This window comes from Sapajus apella, unplaced genomic scaffold (genome assembly GCF_009761245.1).
Source record: "Sapajus apella isolate SASKATOON/1434 unplaced genomic scaffold, GSC_monkey_1.0 scaffold129, whole genome shotgun sequence".
NCBI lineage: Eukaryota > Metazoa > Chordata > Mammalia > Primates > Cebidae > Sapajus > Sapajus apella.
The window spans coordinates 3,226,247-3,239,965 of record NW_022437069.1 but is presented as its reverse complement, the minus strand read 5'-3'; the positions used below and the strand labels follow the sequence as shown (position 1 = coordinate 3,239,965).

The 13,719-nt window shown below is 39.4% G+C and overlaps 1 protein-coding gene across 1 annotated transcript in view; it reads left to right on the top strand.

Moving 5' to 3' along the window:
* The window catches only part of LOC116539496 (cytosolic carboxypeptidase 4-like), a 435,628-nt gene that overhangs the window by 170,157 nt on the left and 251,752 nt on the right, over positions 1-13,719 (top strand). The window lies entirely within an intron of this gene.

Genomic DNA, 13,719 nt, shown 5'->3' with positions numbered 1-13,719 from the left:
AGTCTCATGGTTTCTTTGAATAGGAAGGTATAGAATTGAGGCCTACGCAGGACTGCTTGAGACCAGCAGTTCAAGACCAGTCTGGGCCACACGATGAGACCCCATCTCTACAACATAAATAAATTTTAAAAAATATAGGAATCATAGGCAGTTAATAGCAGAGGAAATAATCTAGTTTAACTTGAAAAAGGAGGAAACTGGTGTCCAGAGTAATCAAATGACTTGTCCAGATCACACGGTGGGTTAATGACAGTCAGGGCTCAAACTGTGATTTCTTCAGAGTAAGGCCAATGCTTGTATTTACTTACTCGTATTTACTACAGGGAAATCTTCATTCTCAATCAGCTACAATAGGATACAGCTATAATAATGGCATCTCTCTAGCTAAATAAAATGTTGGCTGAAAAACAGAAGGTTGGGGTCGTTCTTCTCTTTACCTAGCCGTTACAGGACTCTGGGGAATATATGACTCCTGTGCCTGGTGAGCTCTGCGGAAATGGGTCACATTCTCAGAGTTTGTGAGCTGAGGCCCAGATGTCAGATGAGGCACCTAAACTCACATGGCTGATCTGTGAGGGTGACAGGTCACATTCACAAAGACTTCTTTCTGACTTTGTGGGCAAAGGATAAAGCACCTTGCCATGGTAATAGATGATTCTTTTTACTACAGGAGTGAATATTATATCCTATGAGAAAAAGAGAATACAAGATAAGCTGAAAATATTGAGGAAAAAAAATTCAAAAGCTACAAATCGAAAATGTATTTTTAATAAAAATTAAGTATCAAGCAAAAAAGAAGTTTAGAAAACTATAGAATAAAGCAAGGTTAAAACTGTTAAATGAAAGAGATAAAATGAGAATTATACTCAAAGAAAACAAACCCATCAAAGGATGAAATGAAAATGACTTAAATAAGAATGATTTAAGAAAGATGAAATAACTTTTTAAGAAAAAAATTTAAATGCTAAACAGCTAATAGACTAGCTTCAAAAGATAAGCACCAAAGGTAGATAAGTTAAAAAGGTTAAAAATATGAAGATGATGACGTATAAAAAGATGAAAAGTATAATTCCAAATGATGAAATATGTCAAACTATGTTAAATGAAAGCAAATCAAAGCTACAGACTGTAAAAATAAAATTTCAATATGCGCGCACGTGCGTGCAAACACACACACACACACACACACACACACACACACAGAAAGGAAAGATAAGACACTCCTATGTTCCTCACAGGTCAGCTTGTCCCAGCTCAGCAGTTGCCAGACTTCATTTTATTTAATTTTTTTTAATGAAGATTATTTGAGGGCAGAGAGTAGGGTTTCTTCTCTTTCTCTGTGGTGACTGCTTGGCCTTTAAGCAAATGGGAAAACTGAGATGCCAAGTCCTTCACTAAGAAAGTCAATCAGACCTTGGAAAGCAATTAGCCTTCTGAGCTCTCAAGCTGTAAGGGCCCTAAAGCAATGTGCGCTCCTGGTCGAGCAGAACTCAGCTGGCTCTTGCTGTGTGCTCCTTTAACGGCAGAGAACAGCTCTGGGACGTCAGTGAATGGTTCCTCCCTGCTGGAGCAGCCAAGGGTTTTACTAGTAAGCTTTCTCAGCCTAAATGGGTGGAAAACAGTTACGCAAGGCATCTTGAGGGACATGATCCCATTTTGACATTTTCTCATCCAAATTGGCTCTTCTCTGAAATCTCTCCTTCCCTGGAATTGTCTGAGGTCCAGTAGAATATGGAAAGAGCACTGGATCTAGAGTCATAAGATTCATTGGGAATTCTGGCTTTTCTCCTGCCATACTCAGTTTTCTCTTCTGCTGGAAGAAGAACACTATATACTCCCTGTTGACCATTCTGGAAAAGGCCTCAGAGGCCCAAGGCAGTATTCAAGCCCAGGGATTAAGTATTGTAGTTTCTTCAATTTTAAATGCTTATACCTCCAAATCAGAGGTTTGATTCAGGTCTCTGGTTTAAAGGTTAATGTGATCTCAGTTCCCGAGTATCCTCCTGGCCTAGACACACATTATTTCCAGCTCACGGCTGGTTGCTTTGGGCTCCCAAATGGCAGGCCAGCTTTCACTTAGTGACACTGGCATTTATCATCATTACCATTATTTATTATGACTAAAATTACCTCTTCATTTAAATAGCATCTTTCATCATGGAGCTTAAGGCACTTTGTAGATCACTTGGATTACCCAAACAATTTTGGCTGAAAGGGACTTGGAAATCATAGCGTTATTCTACTGAAGGAAAAATCCACAGGTCGTAGCACATCATTATGAAAGGGCTTGAGACTGCCTGAATGTATAATGTCTCATCTTAAAAGAGCTTAAAAGTCTCAGTGCCTGAGCCCTCCTTAGAACATACCTAACACAGGGTTTGTCTAATTTCTGCTTGAACTCTTTCTGTGATTGACACTTCATTTTAGTGCATGCCCATTCTGTTGTGTATAGTTATGTGGATTTGTGTTTTACTGTGTTTTGATCTTTGCCCTGTGCGCTTCACCCATTTTAATCATTCCTCTCTTAGGATACCCCATGGATAAAATCTAATCCCCCTCATCCATGGCTGAGCTTCCCTATGTGAAGTCCTCTCCAGCCTTGATGCAGTTCACCTAAATCTTGTGCATATGGTATTTTTTCTGATGTTCTCATCTTCACTGATTTTCTCTGAATATATTTTTACCAGTAGGCTCCTTTTTGTGACACTGTGGTGTTTTGTCCTTTGTAATGTATTTTAACAGTTTTGGGGGAACAGGTGGTTTTTGGTTACATGGTTAAGTTCTTTAGCGGCGATTTCTGGGATTTTGGTGCACCTATCACCTGAGCAGTGTACATTGTATCCAATATGTAGTCTTTTATCCCTCATCTCCGAATCCGTCCCCCTCGAGTCCCCACAGTACATTATATCATTCTCATGTCTTTGCATCCTCATAGTTTATCTCCCACTTACAAATGAGAACATATGATATTTGGTTTTCCATTCCTGAGTTACTTCACTTAGAATAATAGTCTCCAACTCCATCCAAGTTGCTGCAAAGGCCATTATTTCGTTCCATTGTATTCCATGGTATATATATACTCCACGTTTTCTTTTTTTTTTTTAATTGTACTTTAGGTCCTGGGGTACATGTGTAAATCATGCAGGATTGTTGCATAGGTACACACGTGGCAATGTGGACTGCTGCCTCCATCCCCCCATCACCTACATCTGGCATTTCTCCCCATGTTATCCCTCCCCACCCCTCCAACTGTCCCTCCCTTGGCTCCCACAACAGATCCCAGTGTGCGATGCTCCCCTCCTTGTGTGTTCATTGTTCAACACCATCCTATGAGTGAGAACATGTACTACATTTTCTTTATCCTGTGGTTGGTTGATGGCACTTAGGTTTGTTCCATATCTCTGCAATTGTAAATTGTGCTGCTATAAACATGCAAGTTCGAGTGTCTTTTTCATATAATGACCTCCTTTCCTTTGGGTAGATACTCAGCAGGGGATTACTGGTTCGAATGGTAGTTCTACTTTTGGTTCTTTAAGGAATCTCCATACTGTTTTCCATGATGGTTGTACTAGTTTACATTCCCACCAGCAGTGTAAAAGTGTTCACTTTTCACCACATCCATGCTAACATCTATTATATTTTGATTTTTTAATTATGGCAATTGTTGCAGGAGCAAGGTGGTATCTCATTGTGGTTTTAATTTGCATTTCCTTGATAATTAGTGATGTTGAGCATTTTTCCATATGTTTGTTGGCTATTTGTATATCTTTTGAGAATTGTCTATTCATGCCCTTTGCCCACTTTTTGATGGGATTGTTTTTTATCTTGCTAATTTGTTTGAGTTCTTTGTAGATTCTGGATATTAGTCCTTTGTTGGATGCATAGTTTGCAAAGATTTTTCTCCCACTCTGTGGGTTGTCTGTTTACTCTGCTGATTATTTATTTTGCTGTGCAGGGGCTTTTTAGTTTAATTAGGCCCCATCTATTTTTGTTTTCCTTGCATTTGCTTTTGGGTTCTTCATCATGAATTCTTTGCCTAAGCCAACACCTAGGAGAGTTTTTCCAATGTTATCGTCTAGATTTTTTGTGGTTTCAGGTCTTAGATTTAAGTCTTTAATCTATCTTGAGTTGACTTTTGTATAAGGTGAGAGATGAAGATCTGGTTTCATTATTCTACATATGGCTTTACAATTATCCCAGCACCATTTATTGAATAGCATTTCCTTTCCCCACTTTATGCTTTTGTGTGCTTTGTCAAAAATCACTTGGCTCTAAGTATTTGGCTTTGTTTCTGGGTTTTCTATTTTGTTCCATTGGTCTATGTGCCTATTTTTATGCTAGCACCATGCTGTTTTGGTAACTATAGCCTTGTTGCATAATTTGAAGTTGGGTAATATGATACCTCCAGATTTGTTCTTTTTGTTTAGCATTGCTTCAGTTATGTGGGCTCTTTTTTTGGTTCCATATGAATTTTAGAATTGTTTTTTTCTAGTTATTTGAAGAATGATGATGGTATTTTAGTGGGAATTGCATTGACTCTGTAGACTGCTTTTAGCAGCATGATAATTTTCACAATATTGACTCTACCTATCCATGAGCATGGGATGTGTTTCTATTTGTTTGTGTCACCTGTGATTTTTTTTCATTAGTATTTTGTTTTCTTAGTAGAGATATTTTACCTCTTTGGTTAAGTACATTCCTAGGTATTTAATGAATTAATTAATTAATTTATTTTTACAGCTGTTGCAAAGGTGACTAAGTTCTTGATTTGATTCTCAGCTTGGTTGCTGTTGGTGGATAGCATTGCTACTGATTTGTGTATATTGATTTTGTATCCTGAAACTTTACTGAATTCACTTATTAGATGTAGGAGCTTTTTGGATGAGCCTTTAGGGTTTTCTAGGTATACAATCATATCATTGACGAACAGTGACTGTTTAACTTTCAATTTATTGACTTGGATGCCCTTTATTTTTTTTTCTTGTCTGACTGCTCTGGCCAGGACTTCCAGTATTATACTGAATAGAAATGATTAATGTGGGCTTTTTTTTTGGAAAGTGTAGTGGTGTGATCTTGGCTCACTGCAACCTCCGCCTCCAGGATTCAAGTGATTCTCCCGCCTCATCCTCCTGAGTAGCTGAGACTATAGGCACCACCATGCCCAGATAATTTTTGTATTTTTAGTAGAGACAGGGTTTCACCATGTTGGCCAGGATGGTCTTCATCTGTTGACCTTGTGATCTGCCTACCTCAGCCTCTCAAAGTGCTGGGATTACAGTTGTGAGCCACTGTGCCTGGCCCATGTGGACATTCTTAATAGGCTTCTTAAAAGTGAAAGAACTGTTGTGTGTGTTGTCTGATCAGCAAAGAGGCAATCCCTGCACGAAGATTACAGAACCTAAACCTGAACTTAGCACTTAAACTATTAGGCTTTATTTCTCTCTCACAAGTAAAAATGGGCCTTATGGAGCTTGCAATGATAAGTAAAAGTCGACGAGTTTCCTTTTGTGGTGTTGGTAATGGAGCTTCTGTGGGTGGCTGAGAGCTTTTGATAAGAGTGGCCAGTGAAATAAAAGCATGATTTTCCAGCAAAAAATCATGCCAAGCCAAAGATCTCTTAGCAATACATACTGTAACAGGAAAACAAAATACAAAGATGGAGGGTTATGTTAAGTTCCAAAAGGAAACCATTTTGTCATGTTTCGGGCCTGGTAGTTTGTGCTGAACTGGGCTGAGTTCTAAGAAAATCAGAAGGACTGATACAGTGGTTCCTTGACACTGAAAAATCTTCCCACGGTGGGGCAAAATAAAATAGGCAGTCAACAGATTGTGTTAGAGCAGAAGTGGTAATTAGTGGCTGGGTTAGAGTGAGAAATGGGGAGAAGACAGGTGATTCCTGAACTGCATTAAAGGGAGACAGGATGTGTAAACGAACATGGGGTGAGGGAGAGGAAGTCTAGCATGACTCCCAATCTTTTTATTTTGGTGGTTGGGTGGTAGTGACAAAATAATTTTTATAAAGTCAACACACAGCCTAATATTTTATTTATAGGAGAACCAGAGCATATAGATTCTTAGAGTATATACAACTCTAAAAACTTGATTATCTTCTTTCAAGGCCATTGTGGAACAGAAGCAAACAGCAATAAAGAGCAAAGACTCCGCTATAAGAAAATACACCAAGGTATTAAAACGTAATCGCTGAATGCGCTAGAGGAAACAAATCACACTATAAAAATCAGATAAAAAACCTTGACCATTTTAACAATCTGGGACCATTTAAAGTTAGTGCCAGTAGTGTTTACTCCACGGTGGGTTGTGAAGACTTTACAACAAGGACTCTCACAGAATCCATCTAAAAATTATTCAACACCTTTTATGGGCTAAGAAAGAACCTTTTCCTTTTACATATATTGTCTTATTTAATCATCACTATAGCCCAACAAATTTGGGTCTTCTGTGCAATTTCTAGGTAAGAGAAGTTGACCACACAGGGGTTCAGTCTTGAGTGCAGTTTAAACAGCTGGTATTCCAGTGCCAGGAACTCAAGTCTCTCCTACGTTACTTGGCTGCAGATATTTAAGGGAATTAGAATAAAAGCATCTTAACATGTTCTTGCAGGGCAAATTCTTATATATTATTTAGTCCCAGTCATTCAAATGATAAGGAAACTGAGACCAAAGAGGTAAATAAGTTCTTCACAATTACATAGCTAGTTCAAGGTGTAACTGGCTTGAGAAATTGTCTAGATAATGAAAGCGCGCGTGCACACACGCACACACACACACACACCCACACACACACATCCACCCATGCCCAAGGTTATGACTAGCTTGTGGCAGAGCTAACTTCAAAATCCTTGTTCGTTATGGTCTATCAGGACTTCCCAGCCTCGGATGGAGATTGTCTCAGACCCATCAGCTGGTAGGCTCTGAAACTCGTCTTGCTGAGTCAGACCTTCATATCCAGGAGAAGCCATGGCACAACCTTGTCCAGATTTCAGCCATGCTTGCCCAGGATGAATGAATTGGTTCATCCTAAGTTCATAGCTTGGCTTGATCCTGGACACTCAACCTTGACTTTCCAGCTTTCTCTACTAGAGAATGCTGCGTCCTTTGCTATCACCGCCAGATTTTGGCTGCAAGCACCACTCAGCAGACTGTGAATATTTATTGTCATGGGGCTTCTATTCCATGGCCCATTCTGTGGTATATTCTCATTTAACACTCTAGGATCACAAAGGGCTTAGATTGTTACCTTTGGGCTGGGCCATGCCTTTCCCTTCCCATTTTGACCTCAGCTCTACTTTTGAATGTATTTAAAGTCTTTTGATATAATGATATGCAGCGGTGGCTCTCAGACTTTTGGATTTCACAGATCTGTTGAATTTAAATGAACAGAGGACTGATTAGTAAGTATGCCATTTTTTTATTTGAACAAGTAAGAATGGAAAATACTCTCTGAGATCCCAAACAACAGACTGGGAAAGTTTCAATGTCGTTTGTTTCTTGGGCTGCTGCCTCATCTACATGGGATCATGCAAATAACCCAGGAGCATGTCATGTTGGGCCTGTAAATCATGGCAGTGAGCATACTTGCCATGTGCACTATAATCCATGCTGCTGGTACCCATGAAGTCTTCTTTGTAGACAGAAGTGTGTAATCAGTGAGTGTATTAGTTATTCCCACTGTTAATCATCCTGGTCCAGGAACAAGAAAAATTCTGGAACAGGAAATGGTGCCTGAAAAATGGGCGTTTAAGGGAAAGAGGTAATTTTCCTGAGTTTCAAATTGGGAGCACTCAGGTCTAACCAGAAGTTCCCTGTAGATCATAGAGGAAGTTGGTATCTGCCATATGGAGGAGGCCAGAGGAAACAAGTGGCCTCTTGAAAATGACAACGCCTATACTAACAATCAATTTTCTTTTTTTTTTTTGAGTAGTTTTCTTTTGCTATATAACTGACTATTTAAGGGTTAATCAGTCTTCTAGTCTTGTTTCAGCTACACTACTGGGAAAGTGCGTATGCCTGAGGTTGGTGAAGGGGAAACGTGGCACTCGTACTTAATGAAATTTCTAAGGAAACAGTAGGAACAGTACAATAGCAAGTACATTTTAAGAGCTGTACTCAGTAAAATGAGAACATTAAGAAAATAAAATAGATTTGCTCTCTAATTATAGAAACGATACATGATACAGCCTAGATAATAGGTGTTTCAAAAATAAGATTTAATGTAAGGAATTAGTACAAATTTAATACAACATTCATGCAGGTGGTAGAAGTCTGAAAGTTCAAAAGGAGATGCAAAAACGCCACCACCAATAACAAAAAACAAAACCCAGGAGATTAAGAACTGCAGAGGCAGCTGCCACCTGTCATCAGGGCGGAAGCAAATGGAAGAGGAGGAGTTACTAGAACCTAGCAAGTACAGGGGCTCCGTGAGGCTGGTGTTTGGAACTGAGAGAAGGGAGGTTGACCTGGCTAGGGCTTCAGTGCACAGCATGCACAACCTAGAGGGTGAAGGAGTCTAGAGCGGCTTATATTCAAATGGCAAAGGAACCATTTGGTTCTTTCTGCTGCTGATGCCTTTGATGGAGCACAGCAATGTTCCTTTCTGTAGGAGCCGAAGGAGCAGGGTTTGACACATTTTTGATGGCAGTTACTGTAGCCTTGTTAACTGGAACTGGGAAACAGAAAGGGTATGTTTTTCCTTCTCAACCTGCCTTCCTATCTTTCTCTAGAGCTTCTCACTGGCGGAACCTACCGTCAACTGTAAAGGGTATCTGAGCGCTGTACTCTGCAGGGTTTTAACAACAGGTGAAAATAAGTGCACAGTATCTATTTACCGAGTGTTCAACATGCACTAATCTGGTTCTTAGCACCGTGTCTATGTGACTTGGTTGTTTTCAAAAAAACAAAATGGTTTTATTTTTTCCAGTGGGGAAAAAATGACACATCATTATTATGAAGAACTCAATATGTATAGAAAAAGCTTCCAGAAGAAGTTTAAAGGCACCTAATTTCAGGACTATTGCATTGCATAATTCCAAATGGTACCATTTACATTATAATCTATTATAATTACATAATGCCTCTGGAATTTTGTAACATGGAGGCTCTTTCTGAATCAAGCTGCCTAGAGAAAAACATTATTAGCAAGTTAAAGATCTTTTAGCCATTTGTCTATAAATTGACATCGTTAGGTGTATCAGCTATATCTTTAAGTATATTTCTATTTTAACTTTCATAACATAATATATTTTGTGGTGTAATTTATAAACCACATCTTCCTGTGGCAAAAATACACATTAAATGATCAGTTTTAAAAGTAACCATCTTTTAGTATCGATGGGGCCATGATTAACGTAACTAATTCTTCATTACAAACTGTAGAAAGATGAATATTTTGTTATGTTCTCAGTGATTTTTTTCTGGTTATTTTCTTAAGATAAATTTTTAAAGTAGTCAGTTGAGTCAGGTGTTATGCATATTTTATATTTGATACCTATTGTTGACAGATGAGTCTCCTTAGAAAATTTACAGATTATTAGTCCTTGTACTAATGCATAAAAGTGACTGGTCCTCGTATTTTTGTTAACACTACACATTATCAACCTTTTCATTTTTTGTCAATCTGATTGGATAAACATGATTTTTATTTTTTTATATTTACTTCTAATTACTGAAACTACCTGAAAAAGTAAATAGTTTAATTTCTTTTGCAGACCAGAAAACAAAACTCGAGGCAAAAGGAGATTGAGTGACATACTCAAGTCAGTCCCGTGTCTAATAAGTTTTAGAGTCAGAAATTAAACTCAGATTTGTCTGGTTACAAAGCTCTTGTTCTTTTCATTGGGCTGTACAGCCCCACTATGTCAAAGCTTCTAGACAGTCATCCTGGTGTCTTTCCTCTTGAATGTTTCCGGCATAGAAATTGGAAAGTGATAAGTCCCCAGTATATGTTTGGTAAGTCTAGTTCTGGGTATACCTAATCTTTCTGAAGCCTCTTAAAATGTGGCCCTCCAGGTAAGGTCATTCCAGAATAGAATGGCTCTGAAGTGTTTTACTATAGGTTAGATTGGAAGGTGAAGTTTGTGTACTACTCACTTAGGGTATGATTTTTATTGAAATTGTGGGCATGATACTCACTTAGCATCTTCAATTTCCTTCTTCTCCTTTTAGTCATCATTTGCTTATCTTGAAAGAATTACTGAAGGTATACCAGGGAGCCTTGTTTTATGTCTGGGCATTCTCCAACAGGCTAAGGTTCAGTAAGCATGGGGTCTGATCCTTCCAAGTTGGATTTATGCCCGTGGGACTTTTGGATCATGTGGGGGAATAATTCCCTTTCCCATGATTCGCTGGTTCATGGTTGGCTTCTGAAATGCACATTTACTGTATGCCTGTGGGTGTGAGTTTTGCAGTGCTCACCCACAAAGCTAAAGCAGAGGACAAGGGTGCCTCTGCAGGACGGAGAAGGTGGGACAGGAAGAAGCAGGGCAGACCACAAAGGCGGAGGGAGACTGGCTGCTACATGGTCAGCTCCCAGCAGGTGTTTGTTTCTTTCTCTGTTTCCATGTCTCTATCTGTTTCTCAATCTCTCTTTCTCTCTAACTCATCAATGCATCGCATCCCCTCTCTGAAAGCTTACATGGTCACAAGCTGAAGAACCTTTAGGAGAACGTTCTATGTGTTCTGTGGCCTCTGGGAAATGAGTAATTCTATCCATATTTTCTGTAGAAATGATGCTGATGACAAGATGGGGGAGTAATATTCCCCTGACTCCCTTGTGAATTCTCATTCCAAAGTTTTAGCTCCAAACTTCTTTCAGACAGAGGCCAAGGCAGTTCGAAGCTCCTGCTGTAACATCGCTCTGTGAAATGTTTGCTATCGTAAAATCATAATCTCTCAGCAGTGAAAGCTTAACCTCTACCAGTCATCTGTTCCTTACACATGGAACTCAACTGCTCTTCCTGGGAGCTGACAAAGGAGCTTAAACTCGCAATCATGTTTAATTCCTGAGTTTCATTCCTCACATTTTAATTTAGATTGCTTTGCTATTTTGTAGTGTTTGGAACAGAGCAGAATTATTGGTGGATGGAAATTTTTGCTTTATTTGGTTTTTAGAAAAATTTAAGGATTTTGAGACATGAAGCAGAGGTTGAGTGTTTGGATGAAAATGTCAATCTGGGTTCTGGTTCGACTCTGTCCATCTCTGTGTCAGAACGCTCTGAAGGGAGATGGGCAGAAGGGTATTTAATCTTCCTTTGCATTCCTTTCCTTATATTTAAAAATGGGAAAAATTGTTATTCTGATTCAGAAGGGGTCTGAGGAACTATAATTTTTTCTCACTTTCTCCTGCCCTCACTGGGAAAAAAGTAGGGGTGGAGATCTCAGCCATTTTGAATGCTAAGCTATTCTCCTAGACAAAAAAAACGGAACATTATAGGAATGGTTTAATCTCACAGCTTTTGTTTGCAACTTTATAAAATGAAAGACAGATGCATATTTAAATTTTTAAAAATATGCAGAAGTAGCTGTTTTTGGCCTTAAATTCCTGCCTGGCAAATGCCTATCAGTAGTTGCCAAATCATGGTCTGTAGGAAATTTGCAGGGCATCCACAATGCATCTTCAGACAAGTGGAAGGAGGCCGAGAGACCCATGAAGAACATGGCACTTGGTGTAACCATCCAAGCCTCTGCCCATAAACCACAGAAATAGCATGGACTCAGAGCACTGAGGGTCTGGTTCTAGAGGGCAACACACTCAATCTTGCTGATGAACTTGTTCATAGAAATCAAAATGGAAATTATTTGCTCTGGGAACGCTTAAGGTCCTGCTGCTAAGTCATTTGCATAATGTTAAATGATGCATAGTGCTGGGGCTGGGTTCTGGGATTATGTTCCCAAGGGCTTTCTCACTCATCCCATTCCCACCACCGCCTGCATACACAGAAGGCGTCAGGAGCTTGAGGACTCCATTTGCCTTCCGCAGACATTGCAGTTTTGAATAAATATTACGATTTATTATTCCCAAATTTAGAGTTATTAATTATATCAGCATAAACCTAATTTATGCCATCATAAATAGTGATAATAAACGCTGCCAAATTCTAATACCCAGCGTTTGCCAACTGTGCCTGTAGTTGATGGGTTTCCCCTCCTCACTTCCCAGAAGCATTAAATTAAAAATGATTCAGTGTTGCAGAATCATTGATCAAGTTCGGGCTGAGGCTCCTCGGGAAATGCACTTGTTTTGTTCAGTGCTTTGCTCTTTCCTTGGCTGGGCAGTCTCTGATGTCTGTCTGCATTCCGGTGTTTCTCCTTTCCTTTCTCCCTCCTCGTGTCCTCCTAAAGGAGGAAGAAATCCGGGCACCGATGCAGGGATAGAGAGAGGTAGATGAGCATCTATTCTTTTTTTCTAAATTTCCCCTGTAGACATCTCTCTTCTTAGCATCCTCACTTCTAACACTTTATTTCAACATAAACTTGGAAGTCTTTATAAAGCAAACCCTTGGGTATAATATAGATTTGGTATTTCTCAATTTTCATCACATCTATCGTGTATTTAGAGTTGAATATTATACATAGCTTCCTAAAATATATGAAAGTCTGTAACGGGAAAATAGGAAGCATAGCCCTGGCAACCCCCACCAAAACCGAGAAGCTTTTTCTTTTGGAATTTGCTCTCAGGGGTGCACTGCTTTTGCAAAGGAAGAGGAAGAACCTGTCCCTCTGTTCTCAGAGCTATAATGCAATATCATTGCTTTTCTCAATGGAAACAATTTTTACTTTTTCTTCATTCTCCCTGGCTCTTGCTTTGTTTTCATCTGTGATGATTGTGGTGCTGATGTAGTACAAAAAAATTCTGACAAGACAGTCAGAAGAAGACCCAGTTTAGGTCAAAATTGGCTTCTTTATAGCTGCGTGGCTTTGGACAATTTACTTAACTTCTCTACTCCTGTTTGCGCTGCTTTTTAAGGGAGTAGTAAGCCTTAATCACTGCATCTCACTTGATTAATATCACGATCAAGTACCACAGTACTTCCAAACTATTCAGTACTGATCAAAGGTAAGAGCTCCTCTTATTGTGTTCTGATGCCTCAATTTCAGTGGTAGGACATTAACGCTCTTCTCAATGCCAGGCCAAGCAGGCTTAATACTCTTTTTCCTGCTTTTCACTTTTTAGTTTTGCAAAGACATCCAGAATAAGCTATGGCAATGGGATAGAAATTCTAAATTCTGCAGAGGAAGAGGCAAGGTAAAATTATATATATATATATATACGGAGAGAGAGAGAGAGAGAGAGAGAGAGAGAGAGAGAGATATCTTGCTTGTTAAAGTTTTGGTTATTCTTCTGATTTTAAAATTATGGGGCAAGCATAGGACTGAATAGATTGTACAAAAAGTACACCAATAGAGAAAGCTTTGAACTGGGGAGTTCAGCTGATGCCCTTTTTCCTCCTCATGCTTACTCATCAAATAGATGTAGCTGGCATCTTGGAATGGACAAAAACCGTGGCTTCTTGCCTTCAGAAGCCAGCCTATCGTCAGCCTCCATAAAGGCACCTCCAAGAGCTTTTCAGGGTGTCAGTGATTAGCAGCATCTGTGGTCCATGGAGACTGTCTTTGCCAGCCTGGTGACTGCCTCCCTGCAGTGGGTACCCAAGCCCCAAGATCACAGAAACCCAGTTTCCTGGAAAAGTACACCCTATCAGCA